The sequence below is a fragment of the Cervus elaphus genome, chromosome 8, assembly GCF_910594005.1.
Source record: "Cervus elaphus chromosome 8, mCerEla1.1, whole genome shotgun sequence".
In the NCBI taxonomy this organism is placed as follows: Eukaryota; Metazoa; Chordata; class Mammalia; order Artiodactyla; family Cervidae; genus Cervus; species Cervus elaphus.
Genome location: NC_057822.1, coordinates 6,115,840 through 6,131,057, shown reverse-complemented (window position 1 = coordinate 6,131,057; position 15,218 = coordinate 6,115,840). Strand labels below are relative to the sequence as shown.

At 51.9% G+C, this 15,218-nt stretch overlaps 1 protein-coding gene across 2 annotated transcripts in view; it reads right to left on the bottom strand.

Annotated features, from left to right (window-relative positions):
• Window positions 1-15,218, bottom strand: part of EPHB2 (EPH receptor B2) — a 213,226-nt gene that overhangs the window by 80,003 nt on the left and 118,005 nt on the right. The gene's annotated exons all lie outside the window — the stretch shown is intronic.

Below are 15,218 nucleotides of genomic sequence, written 5' to 3'. Positions count from 1 at the left end.
TTGCACTTGAGTTTCTTAAGGACTCTGGGAAGAAGGGGTGACCATCGTCCTCAGTCGGCAGACTGGGGCAGTGACGCTCAGAGTGGGCACGCGATTTGCCAGGTTGCACAGAGCTGGGATGCAAACCCAGGTCTCCTGGTTCCAACCCCGCCGCCCCCGCCCGCCCCCCAGTCCGGCCACCTGCCCCTGACGAACCAGCCCCTACATTCCACTGCATTCTCCCTTTCCTCACAGCCACCTCTGCTTCTTCGGGGAAGATGAAAGAGCAGAGACATGAAGGGGCTGTAACAGGAGCCATGCTCTCTCTCCTAGGAGGCCAAGCCCCACCTTGGGCCACCTCGTCAAGGGGGCGCCTGGAAGGGGAGAGATGGGGTCAGAAGACCTGAGCAGTGGGGCGCCAGCTAGACGCCAGGCCTCCCAGGTCTTCCCCATGACCCGAGCGTGGGCTCACGCCAGCTGGGTAAACAGGCGGCCCCGTCCAAGGGCGGGGGGCATTCCTGCCCCTCTCAGACTGCCTGTCTGTTGCTAAGGATTCTGGGAAGGAGGCAGGGAAAAGCTAAGGCCCAGAAGCAGCCACACACTGGTCTGGCATTGTCCTTGGGAAGACAGAGATGACCCGGAAACAGACGAGAAAATGGCTGGATCTGGTCTGGCATCCGCCCTCTCCCCGCTCTCCTGCTCCACACAAGTTTGCTTTCTCCAAGATCCAAGTTTGGATCTTCAACACTTTGCAGCTCCCAGTGTTAGACTTGGTCTCCTGTGACTCAACTTTTCCACCTGTAAAATGGGCCTGCTGCTGCTGCTGCTGAGTCGCTTCAGTTGTGTCCGACTCTGTGCGACCCCATAGACGGCAGCCCACCCGGCTCTACCATCCCTGGGATTCTCTAGGCAAGAACACTGGAGTGGGTTGCCATTTCCTTCTCCAGTGCATGAAAGTGAAAAGTGAAGTTACTCAGTCGTGTCCGACTCTTAGCAACCCCGTGGACTGCAGCCCACCAGGCTCCTCCATCCATGGGATTAATGGGCCTAGGGACCAACAATTCAGAACTAGAGCAACTCCTCCCCTTCCCCCATCTGTACCCTCTTTCCAGAGACCCTGTCCCTCCAGGAGGAGCAGCTCCTATAAACTCACAACATTATAAACATTACATCGTCTCCACCCCACCCCTCAGTCAACCAGGGCAGAAAAAGCAGGTGCCTGCGTGTGCAGGGGAATCAGTCCCAGACAGGAACTTGGGGATCCCAAAGGCCCCTCTGACAACGGGAAATCACCTCCTGTCTTTAGGCTTCAGCTGCTTCCTTCATAAGACCTGGGAGATGATGATAATTAGCCCTTTCTGGTTGAGACATTTTTTTTTTCTTTATATATTTATTTGTTAGGCTATGCCAGGCCTTAGCTGCAGCATGCAGGATCTTAGTTCCTCGACCAGGGATCAAACCCAGCCCCCTGCAGTGGGAATGCAGAATCTTAACTGCTGGACTCCAGGGAAGTCCCTGACTGGGACATCTTTTGAATGACTCCACACTTTCCACCTCTATGCCTTTGCTTACCCAGTGTCCGCATCTCCTCACACTCAAATTCAGCTCAGAGGTCCCCTCCTGAGTTATGCCTCCCCTGGTCTTGCCCCAACCCTCCAGATCTACAAGCCTCTCTTCCCACCTCCTGTGCCCCTATAGACTTGGTCTGCCTCTCTGAGAACACAAAAGGCCTGGGACTGTTGGCTCCTCAAGGCAGGGCTCTTTTTTTTTTTCAGGCTGTGCCATGCAGCATGGGGGATCTTAGTTCCCCAACCCCTGCCTCTGCCAGTGGGGGCATGGAGTCTGAGCCAGTGGACCGCCAGGGAAGTCCAGGGCCCTTCTTCTCAGCTGCCACAGCGCCCAGCACAGGGCCCAGAGCAGGGCAGGCACCCAGCAGGGGTCTGTTCACTTGACAGAAGACAGAAGCATGAGGCAGTCACACCCCTCCCTGGCCCCGGGTACCAGCTATAGAAGGTCAAGGGGGTATGCAGCTCTGAAATCCACTCATTTTCATGGTGCCCAGAGAAGAGGAGAGACAAGATCTGAGCCCCGGGCAGAGAGGGCTCAGGTTTTCAACTCTCCTGGAATCCAAAGCTGCAGGGCGGTGCATAAGGGCCACTAGAAGGTCAAGTTCAATTAATGGGCTGGCTCTAAGACATTAGCCAGTTGATCTCTGACCCAGCAGCAGCTACCACGCGCTCCCGTCTGTGTGCACGATAAAAAATTCCAATGCACAATATTCTAGGAACCAGGCAGCTACCTATCACAAAACCGAGATAGTGGTTCTCCTCCACGGTCTTTTCAAATAATGGGAAAATGAGAACAATCAAGGACCTCGACTCCTTGTCTGGTTCATCTCCGCACCACTAAGTGACTGGTGCAGAGCAGGACTTAGCTGAGCTGGGGGATGAGGCTGACCCCCGCCCCCCCACTCCACCCCGCCACCCCAGCGCATGGGCTGCGCTCTCAGCACGCCTCCCCTAGGATACACACACTCTGTGGAGTGTAGACGATCAGAAGTCTTCGGGGAAATCAAAAGCAGCTCTCAGGAAAGGCCGGGGCCCTGCTGCAGAGGCCGCTCTGCGGGGCTGCTGGGCCCCCGGGCTGGTGATTCATGTCTCGCTGGCCCAGGGTGGGAGCACGGGCCGAGTATGAGCTGAATTCATAAGACCTTCTCTGTTTTATCTCACAGATGTTTCTGGGATGGATGTGTCAAGGAAAAAAAAAAAAAAGGCTGAAGTTGAAAAATTCCAACTCAGCACATGTCCTCCAGCCCTTGGAGACGTGACGAGGGATTAAAACGCCTTTTCTCCTCATTTGCCCAACATCTCAGAAGAAAGCTAAATTGCATCCCCGTCAGAGCTGCTCTGGGCACCTGCTGGCTACGAAGACGACCTCCTCATTAGCCCGGCTCTCCTTTAGAAACAAACTCGCAAAAATCACATTATGGGGACGTGTGTGAACGTGCGTGGTGTCACGGACCCCTCGCTGCGTCTCCAGACCTCTTCCCAGATATCATGAAAGCTAACTTCTGAGTGCCTGCCACGTGCCAGGCGGCACAGCAAGCATCACCTCATTTTAGCCTCACAACCCACTGAGGTCTATGTTCTATGATCCCATTTTCTAGATGATTTGCCTACATGTGTGTGTCTAGTTGTGTGCACAAAATGTGCTCATATCTACACATCAGCCTTTGTCTCTTTATCTAGATGCAAACAGATCTTTGTGTCTGGGTCTTTGTACATACGTGCACATATATATATGTGTCCACACCCTCATGCTGTGTCCTTGTTTCACAATACAGACCAGTAACTGAGCTCATTCTGCGTAAGATGCTTTATTTCAATTACTGTTCTTTTATGTGATCATTAATCCTGGCAAGGCCAATGGTATTATCTACACTGGAGTAGATAAACTATGGTCCAGGGGCCAAACTGGACCTGCCACCTGTTTTGGAGAATAAAGTTTTATTGGATCACACCCATGATCACTTGTGTCTGAACTGTCTGTGCCTGCTTTTATACTGTGAATACAATGGCAGAGTTGAGCCTTATATTAATTCTCCGGCACTTTACAGTCTGCTGACTGCTAATCTGTTTCTTTTCACATGAGGAGACTGAGACTCAGACAGGGTATCTGATGATCCAAGGTCATGCGTCAGGTAAGGGTTTAGTTAGCCAAACACCTGGCCACCAGACCCTCTCCCACGTCTTGGTGCCTTTGTGGATGTTCACTGCAGTTGTGCCTGGACACTTGGGATTCTCTGTCCCTGTGCGCTTACACGCCTGGCAGAAGTTTTGTGTGTCTGTATGACCCTCTCTGTGTGTATAATCAGAAAAAAAAAATGTGCCATTATTATTTGTTGGGAATAGGGTTCTTATTAATTAGGCCATTCAAATCTAGTAACTTGTGTCTGCTTAGTCAATCAATTTCTGAGAAAGCTATCCTAAAACATCTCACTAAGAATGTGGATTTGAGAAGTCAGAGAAAGACAAATATCATATGATATCAGTTGTATGTGGAATCTAAACAAATGATACAGACGAACTTATTTACAAAAATGTAAAGACTCACAGACATAGAAAGCAAACTTATGGTTACCAAAGAAGAAAAGAAGGGAGGGAGAAATTAGGAGTTTGGAATTGACAGATACATACTACACATAGAAAATAAACAACAAGGACCTCATAAATAGTACAGGGAACCATATTCAATATCTTGTAATAACCTATAGTATGGAAAAGAATCTCAAAAAGAATAGATAGACATTAGAACTGAATCACTTTGCTATATACCTTAAACTAACACAACATTGTAAATCAACTATGTTTTGACTTAAAAAAATGAATGTGGATTTGACAATTTCTTTTTGCAAGTAATTTTTTTTTTTAAGTGTTTTGAGATTATGGTGTAAGTGCATGCAAGCTCAGGATTACTACATCTTCTGGGTGGATTTTTCATTTTGTCATTAAATAATGACCTCCTTTGTCCCCAATAATGCTTCTTGCCTTAAAGTCTTTTTTCTCCCTGATATTTATCTTGCCACCCACTTTATTATAGAGAATATCTGCTGATAGATCATTTTCTATCCCTTTACTTAACCCTTGGTGCATCATTATCTCTTAGGCATGTCTCTCACAAACAGAGCTGGACATTTTTCTCCCAGCTAAACTAAGAATCTCTGATTTTCAACAGTTGAGTTTAATCCATTTTCATGCACTGTGATTACTAAATATATTTGACCTTATCTACACTATCTTACATTATGCGTTTTATTTATCATCCATGTAAAAATTTTTTCCTCCTTTCTTGACTTCTGTGGGATTGATTAAATTTTCTGTATGCCTTTTTATTTCCTCTGCTGGCTCAATAGTTATATATTCTAGTCCTTTATGGCTACCCTTACATTTTAACTCTAATTTATTTTTATTTATTTATTTGGATGTGTCGTGTCTTTGCTGTGGCAGGCAGGCTCTCTTGGCTGCGGCATGTGGGATCTAGTTCCCTGACCAGGGATTGCACACAGACCCTCTGCATCAGGAGCGCGGAGTCTTAGCCACTAGACCACGAGGGAAGTCCTGACTCCTTAGATTTAAAATGTGCATATTTGTCTCAACCAAGTCAAAAGTTAATTGACATGCCCATCTACTCCCAAATGATCTTAGCATGTGTTTTTTCCCCAATCTCATCCTCCTATCTTCTATTAGAGTGGGTTGCCATTCCCTTTTCCAGGGGATCTTTCTGACCCAGGGATTGAACCTGGGTCTCTTGCACTGCAGGCAGATTATTTACCATCTGAGCCACCAGGGAAACCCCATTTTTGTTCCACCTATTATTTTAAAAATCACCCAAAGGTCTTCCTTTCTTTCAAGCTATGTCCATAGCATCTCTAATATGTTTGTATATTTCTGCAGGTGTGGGGAGAAGACGGCATCCATGTCAGCTTAGTCTACCATCTTCCAGAAAGTTCGCCCTCTATCCACACACACGTGTCCTCACCAACCCCCATGTGCACAACTGTGTATATGCCCACCTGTGTACTTGTGAGTCTGCGTCCGCCTGCATGTTCCTCTGTGTAAGAATAGCTGCAGTCATTACCAAAATATTTATTATGCTCCTTCTCCTTCTATAGCAAGCACCGTCAGGCCCACAGAGTCTTAGGTGGGGGCACTTAACGATTGTGACAAGAGCTAGTAAGTGCTCTGTCAGAGGAAGTCCAGAGGGCTGTAGGAAAACAGAGGAGTTGTACTTAACCAGGCTATGTGGTCAAGGAAGGCTTCCTGGGGGAAGAGGCTGAATGGAGACAGAGAAACAGACCAAAGTGGCCTGGCCGGGGTGGCTCACTGTGATGATCACGATAAAGTTAGAATCTGTGATTCGAAGTCCCTTAATCTCTCTCATAAGAATCCTCACATTTCTGAAGAACGAACAAAATGGTTGTGAACGTGCTTGGCAAGCTGCGGAGGGGTCAGGATTGTAAAACCACTGTAGCAGTCACCAGTCCTGAACTCCTACTACGTGTCAGGCGCAGTGTGGCTACTGCCCAGCGGCAGGAAGAGCTGGCATTGGTTTGCCCTTACTACTAGCAAGGAGGAATTGAAAGATCTGAGAGGTGACGTGACTCGTCCCAGGCCACGTGCAGACGGTACAGGCAGGGCGACTCGGGGCTCTGTGTTCGGATGGCCTGGGCTGTGCTCCCAGCCTGGATTCCCTTGTCCCTTCTTCCTGGCTCTGGATCCCTCTCCCCACTCCCTCCTCACAGAGCCAGGGGCCTCGAAGGCCCTCCGGGACTGCAGGAGAGGAAACTGGCACCATTGTCTGCTCCACTTGGGGCCTGGGGAAGCCCAATTCTTCCCTCCCCAGCGCCCCTCCCTCGCGGGGCTCCCTCTGCAGGTTTATGTGGGGCAGAGAATCAGGTTAATGGAATCCTGGCTGCCTCTGGCTAGGAGGTGGGCGGCGGGGACGGGTGTAGCCCCCTCTAGAACCCACCATGGTCAGCCCTCTGTCTCCAGTCCAGCTTAATACAACCCTGCCTGAGCCCTTGAAGAGCCCAGGGGAGGCAGCATTTCACACCTTCCTGAAGGAGGCCAGGTAAGCATGTCCCACCAATAGTTTCCATTGGGAAATGATTTCAGTGTTCATTCCCTTTCAAACATCGCAGGCAGCAGCTCTGGGTATCTATGCCAGCATGGTGTGGCACAGGGGTAAGGCTCTGGGTTCAGAAAGTCCTGGATTCCTGCCCTGCTCTGTCTGACCACAGGCAAAACACTTCCGGAGACTCAGTTTCTTCCTCTGTCAAAAGGAAATGATAATGGAGTTGTTTGAGCTCCCCAAGCGAAGTTCAGCTGGTAAAGAATCTGCCTGCAATGCAGGAGACCCCGGTTCGATTCCTGGGTTGGGAAGATCTGCTGGAGAAGGGATAGGCTACCCACTCCAGTATTCTTGGGCTTCCCTTGTGGCTCAGCTGGTAAAGAATCTGCCCGCAATGCGGTAGACCTGGGTTCGATCCCTGGGTTGGGAAGATCCCCTGGAGAAGGGAAGGGCTACCCACTCTAGTATTCTGGCCTGGAGAATACAGTCCATGGGGTCCCAAAGAGTTGGACACGACTGAGCGACTCTCGCTTTCACTTTTCATGGAGTTGTTTATAAGGGTTGATGGGTTTAAATGAGATGATTTGTGCAAACGGTCTAGCAGGTTGCCTGGCACATAGGGACTCAATAACTATTTCTTGTGTGCGTGCGTGCTAAGATGCTTCAGTCGTGTCCAACTCTTTGTGACCCCATGGACTGTGGCCCATCAGACTCCTCTGTCCATGGGGATTCTCCAGGCAAGAATACTGGAGTGGGTTGCCATGCCGTCCTCCAGGGATTCTTCCCAACTCGGGGATTGAACCCACGTCGCTTGTGTCTCCTGCATTGGCAGGCAGGTTCTTTATCACTAGTGCCACCTGGGAAGCCCATTTCTTGCATCGGCAATGTTATTAGTCTAAATAAGGTGCGTAGTGTCTACAGCTGTTTTTACGCAAAAATCCTGCCACTTTGCAGGATGGGGTTGGCAGGGGGCAGTCACTTCCATCCCAGTTTTGGTTTGTATCCAGTGCTCACACACCCTGCCGATAATCTGTCCTAGAACCTGGGGACCTACTGTGTGCAGCACACACTATGAGGAGCTTTAGTGAAATCGTCTTGCTTAATACCCCTCACCCTCAGTGGACCTGCTGCCCTGTCCCTCGACGGTGTGGTGAGGCCGCCAGTGTGGACCTGCAAAGCCACAGTGAGTGCCTGACACGCTTACCCGCATGCCCTGAGTTTACAGTCTGTCCTCTCATCCCAGGTTCAGACTCTGGGCTTCCCTCTTTACAGTCCACACTGAGCTCACCTAGCTCCCCACCTCCAGGTGACCAAATGCCTGGCCGTTCTACCTCTCAGATGTCTGCGGTCGTTTGAGGCTCAGTTTGCCTACCTATAAAATGGGTGGTTGGACTAAATGCTTCTTGTTGATTCTAAGACTGTTCGCATAAAGGGAACAAAAATGAATTGCAAACCTATTGGGGACAGGCATCCACTCCCTGCCAGGAGCCGTCTTCAGTCGCATATTACAGATGGGGGAACAGAGTCACTTGTTCCACTAACTCAAGTAATAGGAGGCCAGAAGGAATTGCATGGGCCCCATGTGGGTCCCACTCAGAGCCTGAGCATCTCCCGAGTCCCTGCCCTTAGAGCCTTGTTGGCCGCCAGCCTCCCTGGACAAAAGGCTGTGTGGCCAGCACCCGTCACACAGCCCTGGAATTCCCGCGAAAGCCCTTTCTCTGTGCTCTTGGAGCCCAGCCCAGGGTTGGCCCACCCGTCCTGGGAAGGAATTTGCAGTTTCTCATTTCTAAAGGAGGCAAAGCAAATTGCAGGCTCCTCAGCCCCCCTTCCTACCAGTCAGACTCAAGCGTTGTCATGAACTCGCCTGGCCATTTACCAATCCTGACCTCCCTAGCCTGGCTCCCAAAGCCTCAGCCCACGTCTCCCGCCCCACGTCCATCATCCGGCAGCTTTTGCGCAGGCCCACGAGAGCTGCCTGAGGTTCCTGAACGCACTGCACACGTGGCTGCCTCCGGGCCTTTGCTCTGCTGCCTCCTCTGTCTGCAATGCCCTTCCCGCCACCCCTGCTTTGCAAAAATGTGCTTTATGCCACTTCACTTTTTAAAAATTTATTATTTTTGGCCCCATCACGCGGCATGTGGGATCTTAGTTCTCCAACCAGGGATCGAACCTGTGCTGACTGCATTGGAAGCAATCCAGTCTTAACCACTGGATTGCCAGGGACGTCCCCAGAGCCACTTTGTTTTTTTTTTCTTTTTCACAAAGTACATTAGTACTGTTTTTGTTAAAAGAAAAAGAATCTGAGGAGGATTTTCGCTTTTATGATGAAGAAAATTGCATCTTGTCTTTACATCATTTCAGCTTATGAAAGATTTCACAGGAACACTGTGCTTTCAGACAGCAGGGGAAACCTGTATATCCCAATTCTGCCTCCCTCTAGGTCCCATCTCCTCCAAGAAGGGCTCCATGATGCCCTGGTCATTTCTCTCTGCTCTGACCCCTATCCACAAATGGCCCCGCGATTCCATTCCTTAGGGCAGAGGCCTTGTTTCAGGGCCCTGAATGGGGACTGGTCCTCAGAAGGTGACCTGAAAATGGCAACTGATGGAAGAGCTGAAGGGTGTTTGGTGAAAATCAGCATGGTCATCCTTGCAGACAAGCAGGTGAGGTCAGGGTGGTGGGGGAAGGCCTTTGAGAAAACCTGCACCCCTGACCCCTCACACCCTGGCTAGGAATCTGGGTGGGGCCCGCAGGGCTGACCCTAGGAGGCCGCAGGCTTCCTGCCTACAGGCTGGAAGAAGATTGCAGGCCCCGAAGCCACAGGTTAACAAAAGGAGAAGCACTGTCCGGTTCTCTCCTCTGGGTTTGTGTCGAGGGTGGGGAGGGGCCAAGGACAGGCCGAAACAACTCCTCCCTTTTTTTCTGCCAAGACTCCAGGGCCGGAAACTCCCTGGTGGTCTAGTGATGAGGATTCCACACAGTCACTGCTGAGTCTGTGGGTTCGATCTCTGGTCAGGGAACTAAGATCTGGCAAGCCCTGCAGCACAGCCAAAACAAGAAGAAAAGAGACTCCAAGACCTGCGGGGGGGGCTTGCATGTAGCTTCTGCCCACCCCCAGAGTTCCTTGTCCGTCTAGGAGGGGCTCACTTCATGGGCTGCTGGGAGGAGTAATGAGTTAGTTGGCGTCACATACTTTGCATAGGCTCCGGCAACAATACATGTAAAATGTTCTTCCAGATCTCACATTCTTGGATTCTTGAGCGTGACATTACAACACCTGAAGAAGATTGAAATATTCTACAGTTCTTGACTGCGACATTCTGCTACTAGAGCATTCTACAATTCCTGCCTTTAAGCCTACAAGTGTATATACTCTGCATGTGTGTGTGTGTTTACTGCAACAGGCCGCAGTTTCATGGTTGTAACATTTAAAACTCCTGCTTGTAAAGCTAAAATTTTAATATTCTAAGGTTATAAAATTCTATAATTCTATGATTATCACCTTTTTATGCCTGCAACATTCTCCAACTCTTGCTTTCTAGTCTTCCATGCGCTTATTCTTCTGAGTGCTACTATGATTACATGATTGCAACAGTCTATCATTCTATGATTACAACCTTTCTAGGCCTGAAACATTCTGAGATTCTTGCTTGATGGTGATGTTAAGACTGCACAATACTGTGGCCATAATAGGTGGAGGCCGTAACATCCTGGGAGGCCATGATCCCGGGCTGTCTGACCTCATGACCTTCCCTGAACGCCAGCCCCTGGCTGCTGGTGGTTCTCACAGGACACACGGTTCCTTCAGAAAGGCCTTCTGCTTTCTGTAAAGTCTGGACCCTCTGGCCTCGTCCTGCCAGAGCAGAGCTTGGGTCAACTAAATGTTCATCCGTGCAGATGTAGAAGGGGCCCCAGGGGCTCTGGGGTTGGGGTAGTGGGGGCTGGGGCTTCTGAGGCCTCCTGGATGCTTCTGCTGCAGCCCAGCCACAGCCAGGGGGAGGGCTGTGGAACAGCCCAGGCTCTGCTGCTGCTACATCCCACCAGGTTCCACAGAGAGGCATGTGCACCCTCTGATGAGCCCCCAGTCAGAACTAGTCAGGACTTCCCTGCTGGAGCAGTGGATAAGAGCCTGTCTGCCAGTGCAGGGGACACGGGTTCGATCCCTGGTCCGGGAAGATCCCACATGCTGTGGAGCAACTAAGCCCGGGCACCACAGCTGCTGAGCCCGTGCTCTAGAGCCGGGGAGCTGCGACCGCTGAAGCCCATGCGCGCCTAGAGCCTGTGCTCCGCAAAAAGAGAAGCCGCCGCAGTGAGAAGCCCACCTACCGCAACTAGAGAGAGCCTGCGCTAGAGAGACCCAGCGCAGCCAAAAATAAAGAAATTTTTTTAAAAAAGAAAAAAAGAAATAGTCAAACCACCACGCAGTCCCTCCAACTCCCCACAGAGCTGAGACCCGGGTGGTATCCCGGCTCTGGGCCACGGGCACAGATCTCTGGCCCTAATGGAACTGAACTGAAACCCACGCAGCGGGGCAGGGAAAGCAGAACAGGAGAGCTGTGGGCCCCACTCACTCTTGTTTTGCAATGCTTGCGTTTGCCTGGGAGTCAGCAAAAGTGGCCTCTTTTCCCCTATTCTGAGTGTGAGTGTGTGTGTGTGTGTGTGTGTACACGCATGTACGTGGGCATGTGGGTGTCTCTACGCATGTCCCTGGTGTGTGGGTCTTTGTATGTGCGTGGATGCGGAAGCCTCGTGAGACAGGAGTCAGCGGTCTGGTCACCTTTCTGCAGGTCACGCCTGCAGTAGCTTGCGCCCAGGCCCAGCTGTTTCCTGGCGGGATGAGAGAGGAAAAAGGAGCGTCAGCAGTGCTCACACAGGCCCGACTCCCAAACTGAGAATTTTTCCAACTCCGAGCGTGTCTCCCTGAACCACCCCGCCCCCAGCTGTGGGGGCGCAGGGGCTCTGGCCTAAGGTTCTAGCACTTCATCACCACCATCACCAGCATTAGCTCATTTTACTGAGCCCTTAGGATGTCCTAGGCACTTTACATGGAGTCCCGCGTTGAAGTCCTCACAGAGCTCCCATCGGGTAAGTGCTATCGTTACCCATTTTCCCGATGAGAGAAGTTAAGACTTTAAGCAACGCAGTCCAAAGTCGTCAGCTGACTGGGGTGGAGGTGCAGTTAAAACTCAGGCTTGTCGGACAACAAGGGCACCGCTCTGCCTACTGCTTTAGAGGTCAGGCCGGCGTCCACTGGCCCCTCTGCCAAGAACAGCTCAGGGAGCTTGTCCGTCCACCCGCCCGGGGGTGATGGGTAAACCTCTTCTGCAGGCCCTCCACTGTGAGCCAGGCACTGAGTGGGTGGAAGAAGGGGACATATGCCAGCACTTCCAGTTCCTGGCTGACGGTGGACACTCAAGGCAAGAGGATGACCGGGGTGGTGGGGGGCACATGCTTCAGGGGCTCCACGGTCCAGCAGACATATTTGGCTGGGGAAATCAGGGCGGGCTCTCTGGAAGTGGCATGGTCTGAATGGGATCTGGGCAACTGTGCAGGGTTGCTATGGAGAGGGGGACAGGTGTAGAAAAACGTGAGGCTTTTTCTCCTTTCAGAGGAGTTTTGTGCACTGGTGTGTGGGTGGAAGTGAGGGGGGAAGGCAGGAGCTCTGAATTCCACACTAATTTGCTGAGAATTTCAGGAAAAACTGGTTTGGCTCTGCTGGACTAGAAAACAAAGATCAACTGAAGGTCAAAGGCAGGGGGAGGGGGCCTATGGGGCTTCCAGAGAGAGAATTCACCTCAGTTCACAAGCCCTCTCTGGGTTCAGACCAGTGTCGGGCCATGGGGACGCGGAGATGAGCCAGAGATGGATCCTGCATTGGAAGGGTCTGCTGTCCTGGGGGAAGGCGGGTCTGACAGTGCTTCTCGGAGCCAGACAAGGCTCGGGCCCTGCGGAGAGGTAGATGTTCTTCTGTGGATCTTTATGGACTTTCTCTCCAAACCTCAGATGCCAGGCTGAGAAGTAAGGATGCTCCTCTTTGTGAGGCCAAGAGAAATTGGTGTTGCTTTAGAGATGGTCAAAAAAAAGATTTTTTTGTTTCTTTCTTTGGAATCAGCAGTAAAATCTAAACACAGAAATTCCTGAAGCCCTGAAAATACTACTGGGACCATACCTCCCTAAATTCTGGGGTTTGTAGACCCAGTTTGAGAAAACATGGGGTACAGCCTTGGCACTGGGGTCACAGAGAAACTCCAAACATATTCATTAAGCCCAAGGCCACAGGGAGAGGGAGGTGCACCCTGCCTTTCCTAAAAAGCACACACTTTACGTACATTAGCTCACTGCTTCTGGAAGTCTCGCCGAGCCTGTCCAACTCTGCAAGACTGTACTGCTTTGAGTAAGACAGCACCCCCCTCGCAGCCCTTCCTGCATCCTGTCTCTTCACTTCCCTTCACTCATGTCTGAAAGTGAAAGTCGCTCAGTCATGTCCGACTCTTTGCGACCCCATGGATTATACAGTCCATGGAATTCTCCAGGCCAGAATACTGGAGTGGGTAGCATTTCCCTTCTCCAGGGGATCTTCCCAACCCAGGGGTCAAACCCAGGTCTCCCACATTGCGGGCAGATTCTTTACCAGCTGAGCCACAAGGGAAGCCCAAGAATACTGGAGTGGGTAGCCCATCCCTTCTCCAGCGGATCTTCCCAACCCAGGAATCGAACCGGGGTCTCCTGCCTTGCAGGCGCATTCTTTACCAACTGAGCTGTGAGGGAAGCACTCATGTCTGCCAGCGCTCAATCACTGGATCAGGCCACACCCCTGCTCTAAATCCTGCCTTGGCTCCCCAGTGCCCTCAGGGTCAGAGTAAGCTCCTGAGCTGGCAGCCCTGCCTCAGAGGGGGCCTTTTCACTCCTCGAGCCTCAGCCCTCACCCCGCCCTACGATCCTAGCTCCCTGCGCTCCTGGACAAGGGGTCCCCACTTGGCTTCTGGGCTTTCCTCTCCCCAGCTTCTGCCACTGGCCAGCTTCCCCTTGGAGGATCCTCATTTGTCTCACTATCTTGACAGCTGCTTCTCCGGCTCCCCCCACGGGGCAGGCATGTTGATTTGTTTCCCACCTGCAGCAGGACCTTGTAACCAAGTCAGCCGTATCCTCCCTGGCAGCACCTGCTTTGCCTTGCAAAATGCGGAGGCCTCACCTGGCCGCCAGGCCGGCCCGAGCGCCCGGTTCCCACTTAGACCTCCTGTTTCAGATTTGGGTTCTCTGCACCACCTGCTCTTTAACTCCCCACTCCTGATCAGAGCGTGGGGTGGTGTGCTCAGGAAGTGTCTTGGCCACCCCTTTCTCTGTCTCTTCCACCTCCTGGGTGGGAGTGGGGAAGACGCCCAGACTGGCCGAGAGATTTAGAGGCGGTCGCACAGCTGGAACTGGGACCTGGGTATCCTGACTTCCGGTTCTGTGCTCCATTCCCTCCCTGATACAGGCTCCCCTTCAGCCCTCTCCACTGCTGACTCAGGGGTGGTTGTCACAGGGGTGGTTGTTTACTCTGCCTTGACCGTCAGGGAGGTGGGTGTGCAGATTCCCCTGAGCCCTGCATCCTAGGCGGGGACAGGGGGCCACGTCTAGATGAGTGCCCCATTCCACCAGGGGTCAGTGAGAGCAAGTGCTTTCATTAAGGCCACATACCTAGAAAGTTCCAGAACTAGGACACAAATCCTTCTGAACCTAGAGTCTGTGTTCAGAAAGTGCGGTCAGTGTATGGGGCCTGTTTTGAGTCCAAGAGGTAGTCACAGACTCTGCTCCTGACCTGTGCACGCTCTGGGAGCAACTGGTGGCCTGAGAACGCTCCCTTGAGATGGGGAGGAAAGCGTCCTGTCCCCAAGTTTTCTGCCCCCCAGGGCCAGGGAGGAGCCAGGCTGTCTGTCACCAGCTCTGCCCAACCTGAGGCTGCCTGGGAGTGCCCCCCAAGAACCTGGCATTGGCTGGCCCACCCTGCCCTGGCCGCAGGCACCCTGGGACAGAATACTCACAGGACTGCCATCCTGGGCTGGAGCTGAAAATTAAATTAAAGCCACGACAGGGACAGTTAATTAAAGCAGATTAGCGCGAGACTAATTAGGGACACTGACACTGGAACCATCGCACTCCAAGATGTTAATTAGCTGTTCATTAATGTCAGCTCCCTGTTCAAGAGAGAAATATGAACAACTCTTCTCCGGGGCTTCATTCCGGAGCTGAGTAAACAGGGGCGGCTGACCAGTGGCAGCCCCAGCCCCCACCCAGCTCCCCTCCCTCCCTCCCTCCCTCTGGCCCTGGTATCTGCCCACTCCCTTTGTCTCCCTCCTACATCAGTTTCTGAGCATTGGCCCTGCCAGCAAGACCCTGGACTCGTGGCAAGGAAGGGCTCAGTTGGAGCCCCCCCACCCCGCACCGGCCCCAGGCTTTGGAGGAAAGGTGGCTTATCTGCTCTGCAAGCTAGCCTTCTGCACAGGAAACCCTCTGTCCCTGCCTCATCACTCTCTGGCCTGGGTTAGATGGAGGCCACTGTCCTTCCCTCTCTTCCTTCCTTCTATTCACCCGTCCACACATCCATCCACTCTTCAGTCCCTCTATCG